This window comes from Balaenoptera acutorostrata, chromosome 6 (genome assembly GCF_949987535.1).
Source record: "Balaenoptera acutorostrata chromosome 6, mBalAcu1.1, whole genome shotgun sequence".
NCBI classification, from domain to species: domain Eukaryota; kingdom Metazoa; phylum Chordata; class Mammalia; order Artiodactyla; family Balaenopteridae; genus Balaenoptera; species Balaenoptera acutorostrata.
Genome location: NC_080069.1, coordinates 48,041,862 through 48,060,072, shown reverse-complemented (window position 1 = coordinate 48,060,072; position 18,211 = coordinate 48,041,862). Strand labels below are relative to the sequence as shown.

The window sequence follows — 18,211 nt, the reverse complement described above, 5'->3', positions numbered from 1 at the left end:
AAGCCCCCGCACAGAAACGAAGACCCAACACAGCCAAAAATAAATATAAATAAATAAATAAATTTATTAAAAAAAAAAAATTCACTTATTTAATGTTATTTCTGAAAGTCAGTTTTCATAATCCATGTTTATTTAATTTTTAACAAGTACTCATTATAAGTGTGTCCTCATCACTGTGCTACTTTTCACTACTTTATGCTAATTTTACTTTATAATCTTTCAGTTACACAATTGTAAATACACGGAACATTATCTTCATATTGTCCCTACTACGTGGGTTGCCAGATATCCTATCCTCTCTCTCCCCCAACCCCTATATATATACCCGACATGTTCTGTATTTAATGATTTTTTCCTGTGCTCTTTAGGGAGTTTGTCAGGGTACCTGAAATGGCCTACATTCAGCTTTTCATTAAATAATTTTAAAATATAAAAGATATTTCAAAATATCTTTAGTGGTGCTTAAATGACAAATGACAACACTACCTGAGAATTATATCTCCACAACTAAAGATCTGAACAACTCCTATAGTTTGAGAGAAAACCAAAAGAGAGGCTTGCAAACTACAAGTACATATTTTTCATATTGAAGAATAAAAACACCACTGTTTGCCCAAAGTGTCTAGTCAGAGATAACTCCTGGTCACCTCTCACGTGCTGAGAAACTCAGCCAATCAGGCCAGCCTCCTGTCGATCATGCTTCTAAAAGCCAGCCATCAATAGGACTTTACTCCAGTGATCACAGCAAGGCAGCTAAATTCCACCACGCCCTGAGCATTCCAGCTTCTGACAGACTCCCAGCCTCTGAGTGCCAGGTTTCCGAAATATTTACATAAAATCAATAGGGCATCATTACAGGAGACCGTGCCTTATGAAGATAGGTCTCCTTTGCAGTCAATGAGGAGTCTGCAACAGCTATCAAGTTCAATTATTATTAGTTCACAGCTCTTTCAATGATTCACCTATGTTTATAGTTAGTTTTGAATTGGACTCATGAGTTACAGGCAAAATGACACACTGACATGAGATTATCATATTCAATCCTTCAATTCTGGTAGTTGCTGCTATCATCTAATTGTTATTTGTGTATATATAAACACAACACAAACCTTGTCAAAATGCAAGCATAAATTTTGTGATGAAAATTTTAAACACTGGACAATTACTTAAATGAAGAAAAAGAATTTAAATTTGTGCTGGATACAACTGTTTAGTCAATATAAACAAAAGATGGAAAGTGAGATATAAGCCAGCATATAATACAGCTAAGCATAAGAGATGATTTCCTCAACTAGTACTGAAGAAAAGCAATTAATAAAATTCAGAAGATAACATAATAACAGCAGAAGTTGTAATGGCTGTCTGCTATGTATACCACCAGTTTTACAGCTAAAACAACTGCACATACTTCTACCAGAAGCATTTTCTGATTCCGAAACTGCAAGCAAATTTTCAAGTGTCAAAAGGAAATCTACAAAAATTAAAAAATGCAACAGTTCCATTCACTTTTACAGAAATTATCAAAGATATAAATGCCTCACCTTTTTATGTTATAGCCATGGATACAAGTTATCACAAGGCAGAAAAAAAATTCCCCTTTGCTTGTGCAATATTTTTCTCCTGAAAAAGCCTTGCTTATAAGGCTATTCCAAGGAAGAACCTTCCACATAAGACTTCAGGAACAATAGTAAATTTTTTGCAGAGACTCTTTTATTGAATTAGAAGTTAATAAGAAAAAAGTGTACACCTTTTGGTGGATATAATCCAAATTGAAATTTGCTGGGTGTTTATAAAGGTGCAGACAATGTTTATTCAAAGGTGAAACAAAATATGAATAATTATATGGAAGATGTTGGCTGTCCTTCTCATGTTCTGTGTTATATTGCTGAAACAGTATCGATGTTCTTCCTATTGACATTGAACTAATTGTGATGAAATTTTTCTCTTCATCATTTATTCTGTTCAATAGCTCAAAGTGAGCAATTAAAGGATTTTTGTGATTTTGTTTATATTCAGTATTCTTCAATTCCCACATTCAAAAACCTGTTGGGTCTCTTTAACAGATGCAGTTGGGGACATCTCAATTTATCTGAAGCACTAAAATCATACTTTAATTCTGAAGAAAAGAGCCTCCCAAATTCTTGTTAAGATTTTTAATAATCCATTGAGTGAAGCCTACTTATTTCTTGTTCATAGTTCTCAATATCTTTTTAGTAAATTGAAAGAAAATCACTGTTATTAATGTATTCTGTTGCTTGAAAGAACTTGTTGAATGCATTAAAGAAAGAACTAATAAAAAATGTATTCCTTAAAGTATCAGGGGTGTTATTAAAATGGACACTATTACTTATGAACAGGAAAGATTCAACTCATAATGAATAATTATCATGGCCCTTGCCATGATTTTTGTTTGGAATAGATTTCATCCTCTGAAGAATTTAATTTTTTACATGCATGTTATTAAATAATCACCAGTATGAGAACATGTGGACTCATGAAATGAAGAGGAAGGAAATGAAAACTCATGACAAGGCTGTTTTTTGTTACCGGAGCACATTTTTAAAAGTCATTGATCACTACATACGGAGGAACACTGGAAAAGCAAGTTATGTCTTGAAGATGGTATTTCGTGCTTCAAAATATCAAATTTGAAGAACAATTCTCAGAGTTGTTAACTTTACGCAAATAGATATTAAGTCTACTGGCTCATAATATTAATGTTTTCTTATAAATGAATGTTCAATGGACAAAATAAATAAGTTGCATGTGACCACTATAGAGCTATGTTACAATGTAAATAGAAGGTTGACTGTAACTGCAAGAATTTTTTTAAGCAAATTGTGTAAAATATGGAACTGTTAAGAAGAGCCAGATCTCAGGGAAATGGTATTACAAAAAGGTATGCAATTTAGATACACAGCTAAACAACAAATAGTGTTTTTAATAGAAATACATCCCATACAAGATTTTTAAATCTCTGTGTATATATACACAGGCAAATTAGAAATAATTCTAATTTAACTGGGTATCCTGTATCCTATTTGCTAAATCTGGCAACCCCAGCTGGGGAGTGTGACCAACTAGGAAACATTTTAATGTTGTTTCTTGGATTGGGTTTCACAGATTGAGAGCATGGTATAATTCAAATCTCAGGACTCCATGAGAGAAGAGCTATTGATACTAATTATTAAGGAAGATTATTCATTTTAAGAATATTAATTTTTTCCACCAAGTTCCAATAGAGATAGATGGCTTTTTTGGTTTGTTCATTTGGTAAGCATTCCTATCAGTTGAAGATTGTCATTTTTGAGTACCTGACTTAATGTGTGTGTGCGGGGAGGGGAGGGGTCTCAGCTTCAGATCATACACTTGTCAAGTTCAAGTCCTATTCCATAGTGGAGTTGATAACCAGTGAAGTTTGGAAGTTTCTGGGTTAATCACACTTCCAAGGCAGCTTTGGCTTCTGAGTAGATTTTCTACTTTTATTGTATTATTTATTTTTTGTGAGGATTTTTGTTGTGGTGGTGGTTCTGGAGGACTTCCTTTACGTTCTTGTGAACTCAGTAATGCTTTTCAAAGTTTGTTGGCTCTAATTTACCCAGCATTTAGGTGTTTTGTGGTGGGAGAGGGTTTGGATTTCAGAATATCTGATCTTGTTAAACTGCAGCCATGGACATTTTACAAAGTCCATTTCTAAAAACTGAATTAAAATTGAGCTTCCTAGTAAATTTTACAATACATCTCCTGTGAAACACTTCTGGGGATTTCTTGTAATTTTAAAATTGATTTTAATATTTCTGAGAGTAAGGCATGAACATTCTTTTAGAAGTCGTGTTTAAGGAGTCAAATAAGTTCTATAAGCCTTAAAAAGAGCCATCTCTTATCTGCACATTCTTCTTCCACATGCCCTGCCTCACGGAAACAAATATTTTACCCTTTCTATTGGCCCTGTGCCATTCATTCATTCGTAACATACCACGTGATCCAACAGAACTGTGCTCCATTAAGGTGAGAATTGGATCTTCCACTTACATTAGCATCTTTCCTATCTTTTGTGGAGTTTGACTTGCTTGGAGGGATGGGTATCCATAATTATTAACAATTCCTAATTATATTCTCTGCTTCAGGCACAATCTCTATTACTTCTATTAGACTGCATGCTTCCTCAGCAGATCAAGAATTCAGTTAATTCTGAGGCCAGATTATGCAATAATTACATGGTCTTCTACTTCCTAGTCAAGAAGAAGAATGATAGTAAAGCTTGTTTATTAAGTACCTACTATGTGCTCAGCTCAGAAATGCTTTATAAATATCACTACTAATCCCCATGCACAACAGCCTTACAGAGAAGGTATTGTTATGCTTATTTGGTAAATGAGGATGCTCTGGTTATGTGTAGTAGTCATTTCTTTATGTTTCTTCCCAGGTCATGATGATATTATTATTATTATTAATATTTATTTATTTATTTATCTATCTATCTATCTATTTATTTATTTATTTATTTATGGCTGTGTTGGGTCTTCGTTTCTGTGCGAGGGCTTTCTCTAGTTGCGGCAAGCGGGGGCCACTCTTCATCGCGGTGCGCGGGCCTCTCACTATCGCGGCCTCTCCTGTTGCGGAGCACAGGCTCCAGACGCGCAGGCTCAGTAATTGTGGCTCACGGGCCTAGTCGCTCCGCGGCATGCGGGATCTTCCCAGACCAGGGCTCGAACCCGTGTCCCCTGCATCGGCAGGCGGATTCTCAACCACTGCGCCACCAGGGAAGCCCCCATGATGATATTTTTAACTGCCCTCTCACTCGCTTTGGGTGGTCCTCTTTTGTCCTCCAAATATGTTTTACAAAATAGACCAAATTGTTCTGGAGACATAGAAGGATAAAACAGATATACCACCACAGTTGCCTGAATTTCTAAATTTCTAGTGTCTTTTCATTTTCTGGTAAGAGGTCTCACTACTGCTATGGGGTTCCATAAGATACCCTGAATCTTGAAAACTTCTCTTATAAGCTATGCCTTGGAAGGAATGTATACCTTTTAATCAAAAAGTAATATTAACTTGCTCAAGATCATATGACCAGGAAGTAATAGGGTCAGGATTTAAGCCCAGTTCTCTGTGACTCCAAAGCCAGTGTTGTACCATTGTAATATATATTCACTTCAAGGTGGTGCAACTCAAACTCCTAAAATTCACATATTTGATCCCAATGAAAGCTACATTTTTTAAAGTATATTAAAAAAGTTAACCAGCTGCTAACATAACTTTCAAATTTCTAGAAAGAAATTTAAATTTTCGGAGAATATGAATCACCACAGATAGCCTGTTTAAATGTCTATTAGCATGGTTGATGTTAACAATGAACTCTAAAATTTTAATGTTAAAAAAAACAGGTAGTAAAATCAACATGGTAGATGTATCAAATTAGAAAGCACAAAAATACCCATGTTACAGTATTACACTGATAATATCTGTAGGTAGAAGTGAAATTGTGTTTGTGGGTGTGTGTAAAAAAAGTAAAATCAATTTCATAGTCTAAACTACAGGTTATTTAAAGGAAACATACATTGAAAAGACATTTAAGATGATCTCTAGATAAGAGCACAATTGTTTTTCTGTTCTCTTGCTAAATAATGGACTATTTATAATTAACCAACTCATATTTAACCTAAGCATGTAGCTTACATTTTATTTCGCCAAAATTATCATCAATCACGGTTCATTACCTTTAAATCTTCACATTTGGTTCAGAGCTTCTTTCTTTCTTTAATCCTCCACTAAGTCAAACTGCTTGCAAATACATTTTACAAGAAATCCATACTAATGGAATGACAACTTGTACTTTTCATTTGTGCTTAAGCTTGCCTTGTTCTGTAACTGCTATTTTGAAGTAATGGTTATAAATTCTCAGTTATCTGATATAGAGAGGACTTGTTTACAAAGTACAGAAGAACAGTGTACAAGATACGCTATTTCACAACTGTGTAATTACACCAACCAAAGCTTAAGTTAATGAGTTTCCTAAGTGGCTTAGGAAGAGAGATCACAGTATGAAAAGCATGGTTTGAAAGGGGTGGAGATTATCTAGTCCCTCAGAGCTCCATCTCAACTATTCCAGAAAGATAGTTTTACACCCTACTTTCAAAAACTGTCCAAGAAAAAGATTCCAAGTTAAAATGTGTATGAACAAATAATCCCCCAAATGATTCTATTACTGATTTTTCATGTGTGAAATGGCACTGGAGACATGGTTTACGAATCTGAAATGACATTTGAGCCAGTTATTTTCTTGAAAATGTATGGTTTCATGTGAAGAGGCCCTATTAAGAAATTCTAAGGGTAAAGTCACAGAGACATTGCCTGAAAACTTGCTTAACCCCATCAAGATTAGAATGCATATTCGTAAGCAGTCAGTCGCTATTGGTTCTCGGAAATCAATCACCCCACTGTTAATCTGCCAATACTCACTTGGCCTCAAGTTTCATATTTATCAGTTAGAACAGGTGAGGAAAATTCTCCCTCAATGTCATGGAAAAGTGGAGAAAAACTATGGGGAGTTAAGTGAATGCCACCCAATATTAAGGAGATGGGCCAATTTTGAGAAAGAAATACAGAATATCACTCTTCACTGTTTTCCTAGAGTATATGTTGAACTCAGCCTTTTCAATCTAAGGCCCATCTTTCACTCATCCCACCTCCATATTGTGGGTGTTTATCTGGATAGCTTTCTGGATAGCTTTACTTAGGAAATTGCTTTACTAAGATGATGTTTTCCTCTTCCCAATATTGCAAATGTTTGTGTCTGGACACAAAGAAACCTTTTTCCAGTCTGGCCGTTCTATTAATATTTAAAATGTAGTTAATGTCTCAGGGTTTAAAGAATCAGTTTCAGTCTGTATTCTTTGCTCTATAATCTTCTACTTGATGGTGTTTGCAGCACTTGTCACACTAAATACCAACAGTGGGCATTCAGTAATTACTTGTTAGTTATGATAAATAAAACAAGCAAGATTTATCTTCAGGGAAATAAGCAATACTTCATGTAGTATGAAAAGAGATGATATCTAGTTTACTATAATAATCTCATCTGTAAACTCTATTTCAAGGACCCAGAGGCTGCATTTACTGAATTACCAAAGGCTGATATAAGAAAGGTAAGATTCCCTGGTATTACTGTGAACCACAGCCCTTGGAGGTGTGGAAGGCCATGCTTGGGGACAAATTTCATTTGTAAGCAAAGGGCAGAGCATCCACTGGCTTTGGTAAGTACAGCTTAATGGAGAAAAAGGCTGAAAAATAAGAATATAAATCCTGTGACACAGCAGTTTGAGAGTCTCAAACTCAGATTTAATTCCTGGAATGGATTTTGTTCCTGGAATGGGAAAGCAATCAGAAAATGCAAGAGTCACGAAAGGAGCCATTAGCAGAGCTGAACAGTCACTCAAACCTTACATCTTAGGAACCCTAATGCCATCATAAAAGCCAAACTCCCAACTGGACATGTGGGAGTCTCTGCAAAAATCAGACCAAGTTGGGCTTCCCTGGTGGCGCAGTGGTTGGGAGTCCGCCTGCCAATGCAGGGGACACGGGTTCGAGCCTTGGTCTGGGAAGATCCCACATGCCACGGAGCAACTAGGCCCGTGGGCCACAGCTACTGAGCCTGCGCGTCTGGAGCTTGTGCTCCGCAACAAGAGAGCCCGCGATAGTGAGAGGCCCGCGCACCGCGATGAAGAGTGGCCCCCGCTTGCCACAACTAGAGAAAGCCCTCGCACAGAAACGAAGACCCAACACAGCCAAAAATAAATAAATTAATTAAAAAAAAAAATCAGACCAAGAATTAATCAAGGCCACAAATGGCTTTCACCTTAAACAATGCTATGCATCAAAAGCAACACTAGGAACAGAGTTTTAGGAGTACAGGGCTCTTCTGCTTACACATCACTGATATGAGATGCAGCTATTTATCAAGAAGCCCAAATTCAAAACCACACAGTGGAAGAACTTTTGCCAAAACAATGAGATACTGCATAGTCATAGAAGCATAGGTTCCAAAAGCTAGTTTGTTGGGGCTTGAAAATTGTAAAACTATTTTGGATTTTTTAACAGCTCCTTAGTTAAGAACGGACAGATAGTTCCAAAAGGTAGTAAACACCATCAACAAAATACTGCACAGAAAAGGTCTTATATACAGCCTACATCCATTCACATTTCTTCCTCTGAAAACTGAAATACCCTGGCTCCAAGTATTCTCACTTGAAAAAAGAGAACTCAGATGCACTTATACATCAATGGGGAGATGTATTCACCTTGGGTAAAGACAGAACTAAAAGAAAAGTTTTATCAAGCAAACAAGGAAAATAGTAATATGGCTCATTTTAAAAGATGATTTCTAGACTCAGTGGAAAGGAAAGGTGTCCAGAAGCCTGCCAGGAGCGCAGCGGGGTGGCTGGGCAGTAGGGGGTACAGCTCAGGTCTGTTGCCAGTTCAGCGGTGGTGTTTAGCCCGGCAGCCAGGTGCGTGATGTAAATACAAGCTACCCCCGTTCTCATCCTCCTCCAGATGGTGGAGTTTTTGGCTGCCCCACCTGTGGACTCTAGGAGCGCATAATTAAATTCCTGGCTATCCTAGACTTCAATGGGCAAAGTATTCAGTCTCTCTTCATAAGTCCAGGCTTAAGGGAACTCTACTTTGGTCTGTTTCTTCACAGTGGTGTAGAGGATGAACATATAACAAAACCAGCATCTTGTAGCCTTGATCCTAAAAGGATTAAGAGCAAAATTGGTCCTCAGTAACACCTTTTATGCATAGGACCTTCCATCAAAGCTCAGGGACAGGTTGTCAAAACAATTGAGTTTTTCAACAAATTGTTGTCAGATATGTTGGTATGTGAATAGTCGTTGCTACTTCTGTTATACAGAAATTATACAGCTAGCTCATTGGAAGTTGCTGTAAGTTTTCCTTCTTCTTTGGAAGTGGTGATAACAGAATCTTTGCAACGAGGCTCGTAAGTACCTTTGTTTCATAGGCCTGCCTGGCACTTGTCTATGAGGCCCTGAACCTTGGCCTCTGTCAACAGCTTCTCCATTTCCTCGTGGCTCTCAGGCAATGAGACTGCTCCATCATAAAGGCAGTTGAGTATCTTACCTAAGTGATTCCTGCATTGTTTATTTGCATTATAGAACATATTTCTTTCAGTGTCAAAGTATAGTCTATATCTAATAGTGAATAGTATTTTTGCAAACTGTGCAAAAACAAACCCATAGATGAGTTCATTAGTCTTAAATAACTAGGTAACTGGTGTTTTAGATGCTTTGTGTCGTGTAAAAATCCTTGGTGACTTGTTAAATGCATGTTTAAAATGTTTTAATCACATCAGAAAAAAGTTGGTTGGTGTTTTTGTATGAATGGAGAACAGATTTTTTATTTTACAGTATTTTAAATAATGAAATATCTGACACATTTTCAGAAGTAAATTAGATTTAAGTAATAAAGGAAGCTTATTGTTTAAGCTGTTTTCTCTTCTGTAAAGAACTATAGTAATGTTTCCCCTCTTTATCTGACAGGCCACAATTAGAAGAATATGTTTATTGTTTATTCTATGATTAGTCCCCAAAGCATTTGCTTTAATTATATAAAATATAATTTTTATATAATTAATTATATAAAATTATAATTATAAAAGGCATATTTAACTGGACCATTAAAACAAGACCACGTGATTTAAAGAAATGCTTCTTTCTATGTTAAATAAGGATGATTTCAGCAATTAAGCACAGGATTAGCTCTGAGTTTCCTGAGAGCCAAAGAAACAAGAGAAACAATATGTATTACATAATTTTTGCAAGCTGGTGAATTGAAGCATACCAGTATTGGTTGGAGTAAATTTATTTCCTGATGTAGTGGATTATACACATATAAATTAAATTAATGCAAAATGTTTTGAGATGGCATAACGTTTACAACTATGAAGTAGCATTAGATTCTATTATAGAGAGAGACCCCAATTCCACTAAACCATTGCTGCTAAAAAAAGATGATCATTCAGTGAGAAGAACGACACTGGTGTTTGGTTTGCCAAGGAAACTCTATGGAATGAAGAATCAGCTTCTGGTTAGAAGGTGATTGAGTAAAGAATACTTCTTCAAAACACATCATAACAGAAATAGTGGCTTAAGGGGCTTTTCCTCTGTTTGCTCGTGTTTTTCCTCAGTAATGAAGATAGCGTTAGCAAGGAAGGAGGTTATATTTGATTCCACCATTTTGACATGGTAATACTGCATTCAAGACAAGTTATCATTTACATCATTTCATTGTTATATATTTATATCAATGAATTCACAACATCTAGTGAAGATAACAATACTGTCTTCCTTTGAAACTAAAGAAAGCAATGTGTTTACGATATTGAGACTGTCATAAACATTATTATAATAAGCACCAGCAGCTACCATCTCTTCAGCCACGTGGATGTCACTGAAGCATGATAAAATCATTTAGGAGGAAAGGTAGTCTGATTTACTAAATAGAGTCATGCAAATAGTGTTTCCTGAGAAACAAAATTTGATTCCATTTAAGAATATACAGTAGGTCAGCGTGGGCTACAAAACAAGGAGCAGTTCTCTAGGGAAGCAGGTTTAATGACCTAAATAATAACAAACGGTAATTAGCATACTAGCCATCTGTGGATAAATACACGCTTTTGAAGGGCTTAAGGGCACTAGAGCAGCCTGTTCACTTAACTAGTTTAAAGATTCCCTCCCAAAGCCTTGTTTGTACCACTAATTCACACTCTATATGGAAAAAGGAAGAATTTCAGATATAAAGATAACATGATTTTAAGTCACACATTTCACAGAGTGGATCCTAAATCCATGGATTACCATCATGGAAATAGGAAAATGTAAAAGAATGAAAAATAAAGCTGAATAATTTGGACTCCAAAGTAGAATATGGTTGTTCTCTGCAAACAGATCCCTTGGAGCTTGTTGAGCTTTGTGGATAAGGAAATTACATGCAGTACATTTTATTTACTTGGGCATGGCAGTACCTAGGGGGGCACACATTTTCATATTTTCTCCTACTGTATTGAACTATATGCTTTGTAGCAGACCTCAGAGAGCTGGCAGAGTGAAAAGCCAAGGTTTGTTGTACAATCCTTTTTTTGATAGCAACACAGTGTGAAAAGACATCTGTGTTGACATTGCCAAGTGTGTGCTACATGATCAAACCCTTCATATTTAAGCTTACTCCCAGAAGACACAGATTTCTCAACACAATAAGTAGCCAGGTGCCCACAAATCCTGAGATCCTAAGAATTCTGGCCAAGTTGATTTAATTCTGTGGTCTCCTGTTGAAAACTGTGTTGATTCACATTCATGGCATGATGAGGGGGACCAGAGGAGGGGAGAGCATCGGGGTGAATAGGGCTTGATGTGTTTGCTCTCCAATCAGTGTCACTCAATCAGTGTGCATAACAATTAGCATCTTATTATGGTGTTTGCTTTCTTCTCTTTTTGTACTGCATAATTTGGTACTTTATTATATCACCTCATGTTCTTTAGCTACTTCATGTAGCATTCATTTGGAAGTCACTTCTCAGAAAAACTGAAAAAGAAAACTCTAGCCAAGAAGAGGAAGTTATCTATGGAAAACCCAAGTCCTCATTCATAGCTACTCATTCTAACTTTACACAAAAATCTATCAAGTCTGCTTTGTCTGTCTGTACCAGGTTAGAAGCAGCAAAACGGAAGAACCCATAATGTGTTACATAAGGTGAGTGGAAAAGGCACGTTGAGAGTAGCAAATAATAACAGCTAACAGGGTAGGAAGAGATAAATAAGCTATACAACTTGGGTAGAAAAATTTTACAGGCAAACATTTTTCTCAGGTAGCATTCTTAAGAAACTGATCCTTAAGTAATGATCCAATTGCAAGAAATTATGAAGAAAAGAGCAAGGAAAAGAGGAAGCAAAACAGAAAGGGTAAGAAACCAAGAAAAGGTGTAATTGCACATAAAATTCCAGCCTCAGCCTCACCCCACGAGAAGCTACAAAAGCCAAAAACCTTGGCTTTTTTGTTCCTTTTTGGTTATTTACTGGTCTAGGGCCATGAGGGCTGGATGGCATAAGGGGGAATTATCCTGTGTTCCAGCAGACAGCACACAGAAGCAGGAGGATGGGCTCACAGCACCAGTAAAAGGGGGTCTGGTTAGGCCATCAATTACATCCATCTCCATATGCCTGAGGCATTTAATGTCTCTACCAATCACTGAGGTCAAGAATTGTTCCTTATTCAATATCAAAAACAGAGGTCTATGTGCAATAAAAATCATTTAGTTTCATAATGAGGAGCCTGAGTTAATTTAACTCAATAAATACTCACCCCTACTTTTGGGGTCAAAATAACAAAGTGGGTACAGTAGAAAGACCATAGGATTCAGGAATTACAGGTTCAAGTCCTTCTCTACTGCCACTGGATACCTATATGATCTTGATGTCTGTCCTTAGTTTACTTTGTTGATAGGAATGGCTTCTTTATACTCCAATTCAACAAATCCCATACATCCCTCAAAAAAAAAAAAAAAAAAAACAACCCACAATCAAGTGTCAAAGTGAGAGAGCAGTTGAAAAATCCAGATTCTGACAAGCAGAAAATACTAAATAAATATCAACTAAAAACAAAAACATAAATAGATTCAGCCAATATTACATTTGGCTATTAATGACAAAGACCCTGATGTGGTAAAGGGCCATTTATCAAGAGCCTAATGTATTTTCAGACACAATATGATATGTTTTCTTAAATTTCTGAGATTATCCATAAACATATCAAGTTACAAGCTTATAATGTAGTCATTTTTTTTTCTAATAGTTTAACTATGTATACAATTAACGTGAGTGTTTGTTATTTCGATTGTCTGTATACTTAAAATGTGTCAGTACTTAGAGTTTATAATTTTCTAGAGAAGAGTAAATAAATCCAGTTAAGGTATACTTTATAAATGTTTTAGTTTTAGGGTTTCTTTTTTCATTTAAAAATTGCGGGGGGGTGTGGTTCTAGGGAGTTGTGTAGAAAAAACCTTCCTTTTCTAATGTATTTGTCAGCATTTTTAGAAAGATCCATATTTAGATTTTTGAAGGCAATCCTGTAACTTCTGTATACAGACAGCTGAAATGACAATTTTAAAACAACAAACCCTAATCCCTAGTGACTGTACATCTGTGTCACGAAACAATCACATAATCTGGCATGATTAAAAGGTTTGCTGATCAGAGCTCTATAGCTGAGAGCCAAATACGGCAAAGTATGATCTAGTTTTCTCCTTCACAAATGCAAATAAAGACTGGCACACAGACCAGAGAAAGCAGTTGTTCTTACACAATTTAGGTCCATACAATTTTGGTTGAAGAAAACGTCCAGTAGCAAAAATTTCTTTGAAAACTCAAGTTTTCAGGCGCACACCATTAAGCCAGTTTCTGATTTTATAAATATGTGCTCAAAAGGAAAACACAGGATGCCATGTTTTACATAACCTGGAAAAAGATTTTAAACTCCGTTACCCTCTACATCAAGTTAATAATGAACGTCTACATGAAATTAGAAAAGAAATGATGACTAGTATTTTAAGTAACCATTCAATAATAATACTGATGATGTAAAGATATTTGCCTGCTTGTAAATATTTTCCAGAAAGTAATACTGTCTTTGTCTTTGTCTCCATAGTATCTAGCCCTAGTCCCTGGCCCACAATTAGCATTCATTCAAGATTTTTAGTTGAATGGATGAATGGGTAAAGAAATACACAAACATGAAATGCTTGTCAAGAAAATAATTCTAGGAATCATAGCAACTTCTGGTCTAATGTCTACAGAATACTAGAAGTTGCAACCACATTAATATAAATATTCCACTGGACCAAGGAGGAAATATATTTTAGCATGGCAATTTTTTTTTAATAGCACAAGTTTATTAAGAGATTGCTAAATATTTTTATATCTGTGATCAAATTTTTTTTAAATCAGTCATCAATTTTATACACATCACTGTATACATGTCAATCCCAATTGCCCAATTCAGCACACCACCATCCCCACCCCACCACAGTTTTCCCCCCTTGGTGTCCATATGTTTGTTCTCTACATCTGTGTCTCAACTTCTGCAACCTGGTTCATCTGTACCATTTTTCTAGGTTCCACATACATGTGTTAATATACGATATTTGTTTTTCTCTTTCTGACTTCACTCTGTATGACAGTCTCTAGATCCATCCACGTCTCAACAAATGACTCAATTTTGTTCCTTTATATGGCTGAGTAATATTCCATTGTATATATGTACCACAACTTCTTTATCCATTCGTCTGTCTGTCGATGGGCATTTAGGTTGCTTCCATGACGTGGCTATTGTAAATAATGATGCAATGAACATTGAGGTGCATGTGTCTTTTTGAATTACGGTTTTCTCTGGGTATGCCAAGTAGTGGGATTGCTGGGTCATATGGTAATTCTATTTTTAGTTTTTTAAGGAACCTTCATATTGTTCTCCATAGTGGCTGTATCAATTTACATTTCCACCAACAGTGCAGGAGGGTTCCCTTTTCTCCACACCCTCTCCAGTATTTGTTGTTTGTAGATTTTCTGATGATGCCCATTCTAACTGGTGTGAGGTGATACCTCATTGTAGTTTTGATTTGCATTTCTCTAATAATTAGTGATGTTGAGCATCTTTTCATGTGCTTCATGGCCGTCTGTATGTCTTCTTTGGAGAAATGTCTATTTAGGTCTTCTGCCCATTTTTGGATTGGGTTGTTTGTTTCTTTAATATTGAGTTGAATGTGATGTTTATATATTTTGGAGATTAATCCTTTGTCCATTGATTCGTTTGCAAATATTTTCTCCCATTTTGACGGTTGTCTTTTCGTCTTGTTTATGGTTTCCTTTGCTGTGCAAAAGCTTTTAAGTTTCATTAGGTCCCATTTGTTTATTTTTGTTTTTATTTCCATTACTCTAGGAGATGGATCAAAAAAGATCTTGCTGTGATTTATGTCAAAGAGTGTTCTTCCTATCTTTTCCTCTAAGAGTTTTATAGTGTCCGGTCTTACATTTAGGTCTCTAATCCATTTTGAGTTTATTTTTGTGTATGGTGTCAGGGAGTATTCTAATTTCATTCTTTTACATGTAGTTGTCCAGTTTTCCCAGGACCACTTACTGAAGAGACTGTCTTTTCTCCATTGTATATCTTTGCCTCCTTTGTCATAGATTAGTTGACCATAGGTGTGTGAGTTTATCTCTGGGCTTTCTATCCTGTTCCATTGATCTATGTTTCTGTTTTTGTGCCAGTACTATATTGCCTTGATTACTGTAGCTTTGTAGTATAGTCTGAAGTCAGGGAGCCTGATTCCTCCAGCTCCGTTTTTCTTTCTCAAGATTGCTTTGGCTATTCGGGGTCTTTTGTGTCTCCATACAAATTTTAAGATGATTTGTTCTAGTTCCGTAAAAAATGCCATTGGTAATTTGACAGGGATTGCATTGACTCTGTAGATTGTTTTGGGTAGTATAGTCATTTTCACAATATTGATTCTTCCAGTCCAAGAACATGGTATATCTCTCCATCTGTTGGTATCATCTTTAATTTCTTTCATCAGTGTCTTATAGTTTTCTGCATACAGGTCTTTGGTCTCCCTAGGTAGGTTTATTCCTAGGTATTTTATTCTTTGTGTTGCAATGGTAAATGGGAGTGTTTCCTTCATTTCTCTTTCAGATTTTTCATCATTAGTGTATAGGAATGCAAGAGATTTCTGTGCATTAATTTTGTATCCTGCAACTTTACCAAATTCATTGATTAGCTCTAGTAGTTTCTGGTGGCAGTTTTAGGATTCTCTGTGTATAGTATCATGTCATCTGCAAACAGTGACAGTTTTACTTCTTCTTTTCCAACTTGTATTCCTTTTATTTCTTTTTCTTCTCTGCCATGGCTAGGACTTCCAAAATTATGTTGAATAATAGTGGTGAGAGTGGACATTCTTGTCTCATTCCTGATCTTAGAGGAAATACTTTCAGTTTTTCACTGTTGAAAATGATGTTTGCTGTGGGTTTGTCGTATATGGCCTTTATCATGTTGAGGTAAGGTCCCTCTATGCCCACTTTCTGGAGAGTTTTTTATCATAAATGGGTGTTGAATTTTGTCAAAAGCTTTTACTGCATCTATTGAGATGATCATATGGTTTTTATTTTTCAATTTGTTAATATGGTGTATCACATTGATTGATTTGCGTATATTGAAGAATCCTTGCATACCTGGGATAAATCCCACTTGATTGTGGTGTATGATCCTTTTAATGTGTTGTTGGATTCTGTTTGCTAGTATTTTGTTGAGGATTTTTGCATCTATATTCATCAGTGATATTGGTCTGTAATTTTCTTTTTTTGTAGTGTCTTTGTCTGGTTTTGATATCAGGGTGATGGTGGCCTCATAGAATGAGTTTGGGAGTGTTCCTTCCTCTGCAATTTTTTGGAAGAGTTTGAGAAGGATGGGTGTTAGCTCTTCTCTAAATGTTTGATAGAATTCACCTGTGAAGCCATCTGGTCCTGGACTTTTGTTCGCTGGAAGATTTTTAATCACAGTTTCAATTTCATTGCTTGTGATTGGTCTGTTCATATTTTCTATTTCTTCCTGGTTCAGTCTTAGAAGGTTATACCTTTCTAAGAATATGTGCATTTCTTCCAGGTTGTCCATTTTATTGGCATATAGTTGCTTGTAGTTGTCTCTTAGGATGCTTTGTATCTCTGCGGTGTCTGTTGTAACTTCTCCTTTTTCATTTCTGATTTTATTGATTTGAGTCCTCTCCCTCTTTTTCTTGATGAGTCTGGCTAATGGCTTATCAATTTTGTTTGTCTTCTCCAAGAACCAGCTTTTAGTTTTATTGATCTTTGCTATTGTTTTCTTTGTTTCTATTTCATTTATTTCTGCTCTGATCTTTATGATTTCTTTCCTTCTGCTAACTTTGAGTTTTGTTTGTTCTTCTTTCTCTAGTTTCTTTAGGTGTAAGGTTAGATTGTTTACTTGAGATTTTTCTTGTTTCTTGAGATAGGCTTGTATAGCTATAAACTTCCCTCTTACAACTGCTTTTGCTGCATCCCATAGGTTTTGGGTCGTCGTGTTTTCATTGTCATTTGTCTCTAGGTATTTTTTGATTTCCTCTTTGATTTCTTCAGTGGTCTCTTGGTTATTTAGTAACGTATTGTTTGGCCTCCATGTGTTTGTCTGTTTTACGTTTTTTTCCCTGTAGTTCATTTCTAATCTCATAGCGTTGTGGTCCGAAAAGATGCTTGATATGATTTCAATTTTCTTAAATTTACTGAGGCTTGATTTGTGACCCAAGATGTGATCTATCCTGGAGAATGTTCCATGCGCACTTGAGAAGAAAGTGTAATCTGCTGTTTTTGGATAGAGTGTCCTATAAATATCAATTAAATCTATCTGGTCTATTGTGTCATTTAAAGCTTCTGTTTCCTTATTTATTTTCATTTTGGATGATCTGTCCATTGGTGTAAGTGAGGTGTTAAAGTCCCCCACTATTATTGTGTTATTGTCGATTTCCTCTTTTATAGCTGTTAGCAGTTGCCTTACGTATTGAGGTGCTCCTATGTTGGGTGCATATATATTTACAATTGTTATATCTTCTTCTAGGATTGATCCCTGGATCATTATGTAGTGTCCTTCCTTGTCTCTTGTAACATTCTTTATTTTAAAGTCAATTTTATCTGATATGAGTATAGCTACTCCAGCTTTCTTTTGATTTCCATTTGCATGGAATATCTTTTTCCATCCCCTCACTTTCAGTCTGGATGTGTCTCTAGGTCTGAAGTGGGTCTCTTGTAGACAGCATATATATGGGTCTTGTTTTTGTATCCATTCAGCAAGCCTGTGTCTTTCGGTTGGAGCATTTAATCCATTTACAAGTCCAGGAAGCGCAGAGAGTCCCATACAGAATAAACCCAAGGAGAAACACGCCGAGACACATAGTAATCAAAGTGGCAAAAATTAAAGACAAAGAAAAATTATTGAAAGCAGCAAGGGAAAAACGACAAATAACATACAAGGGAACTCCCATAAGGTTAACAGCTGATTTCTCAGCAGAAACTCTGCAAGCCAGAAGGGAGTGGCATGATATACTTAAAGTGATGAAAGGGAAGAACCTACAACCAAGATTACT

The 18,211-nt window shown here is 36.1% G+C and overlaps 1 protein-coding gene and 1 pseudogene across 1 annotated transcript in view; both read right to left on the bottom strand.

The window, feature by feature from the left end:
• Positions 1-18,211, bottom strand: part of LINGO2 (leucine rich repeat and Ig domain containing 2) — a 1,241,515-nt gene that overhangs the window by 628,477 nt on the left and 594,827 nt on the right. The gene's annotated exons all lie outside the window — the stretch shown is intronic.
• Positions 8,482-9,181, bottom strand: LOC103015844 (BTB/POZ domain-containing adapter for CUL3-mediated RhoA degradation protein 3-like; annotated as a pseudogene).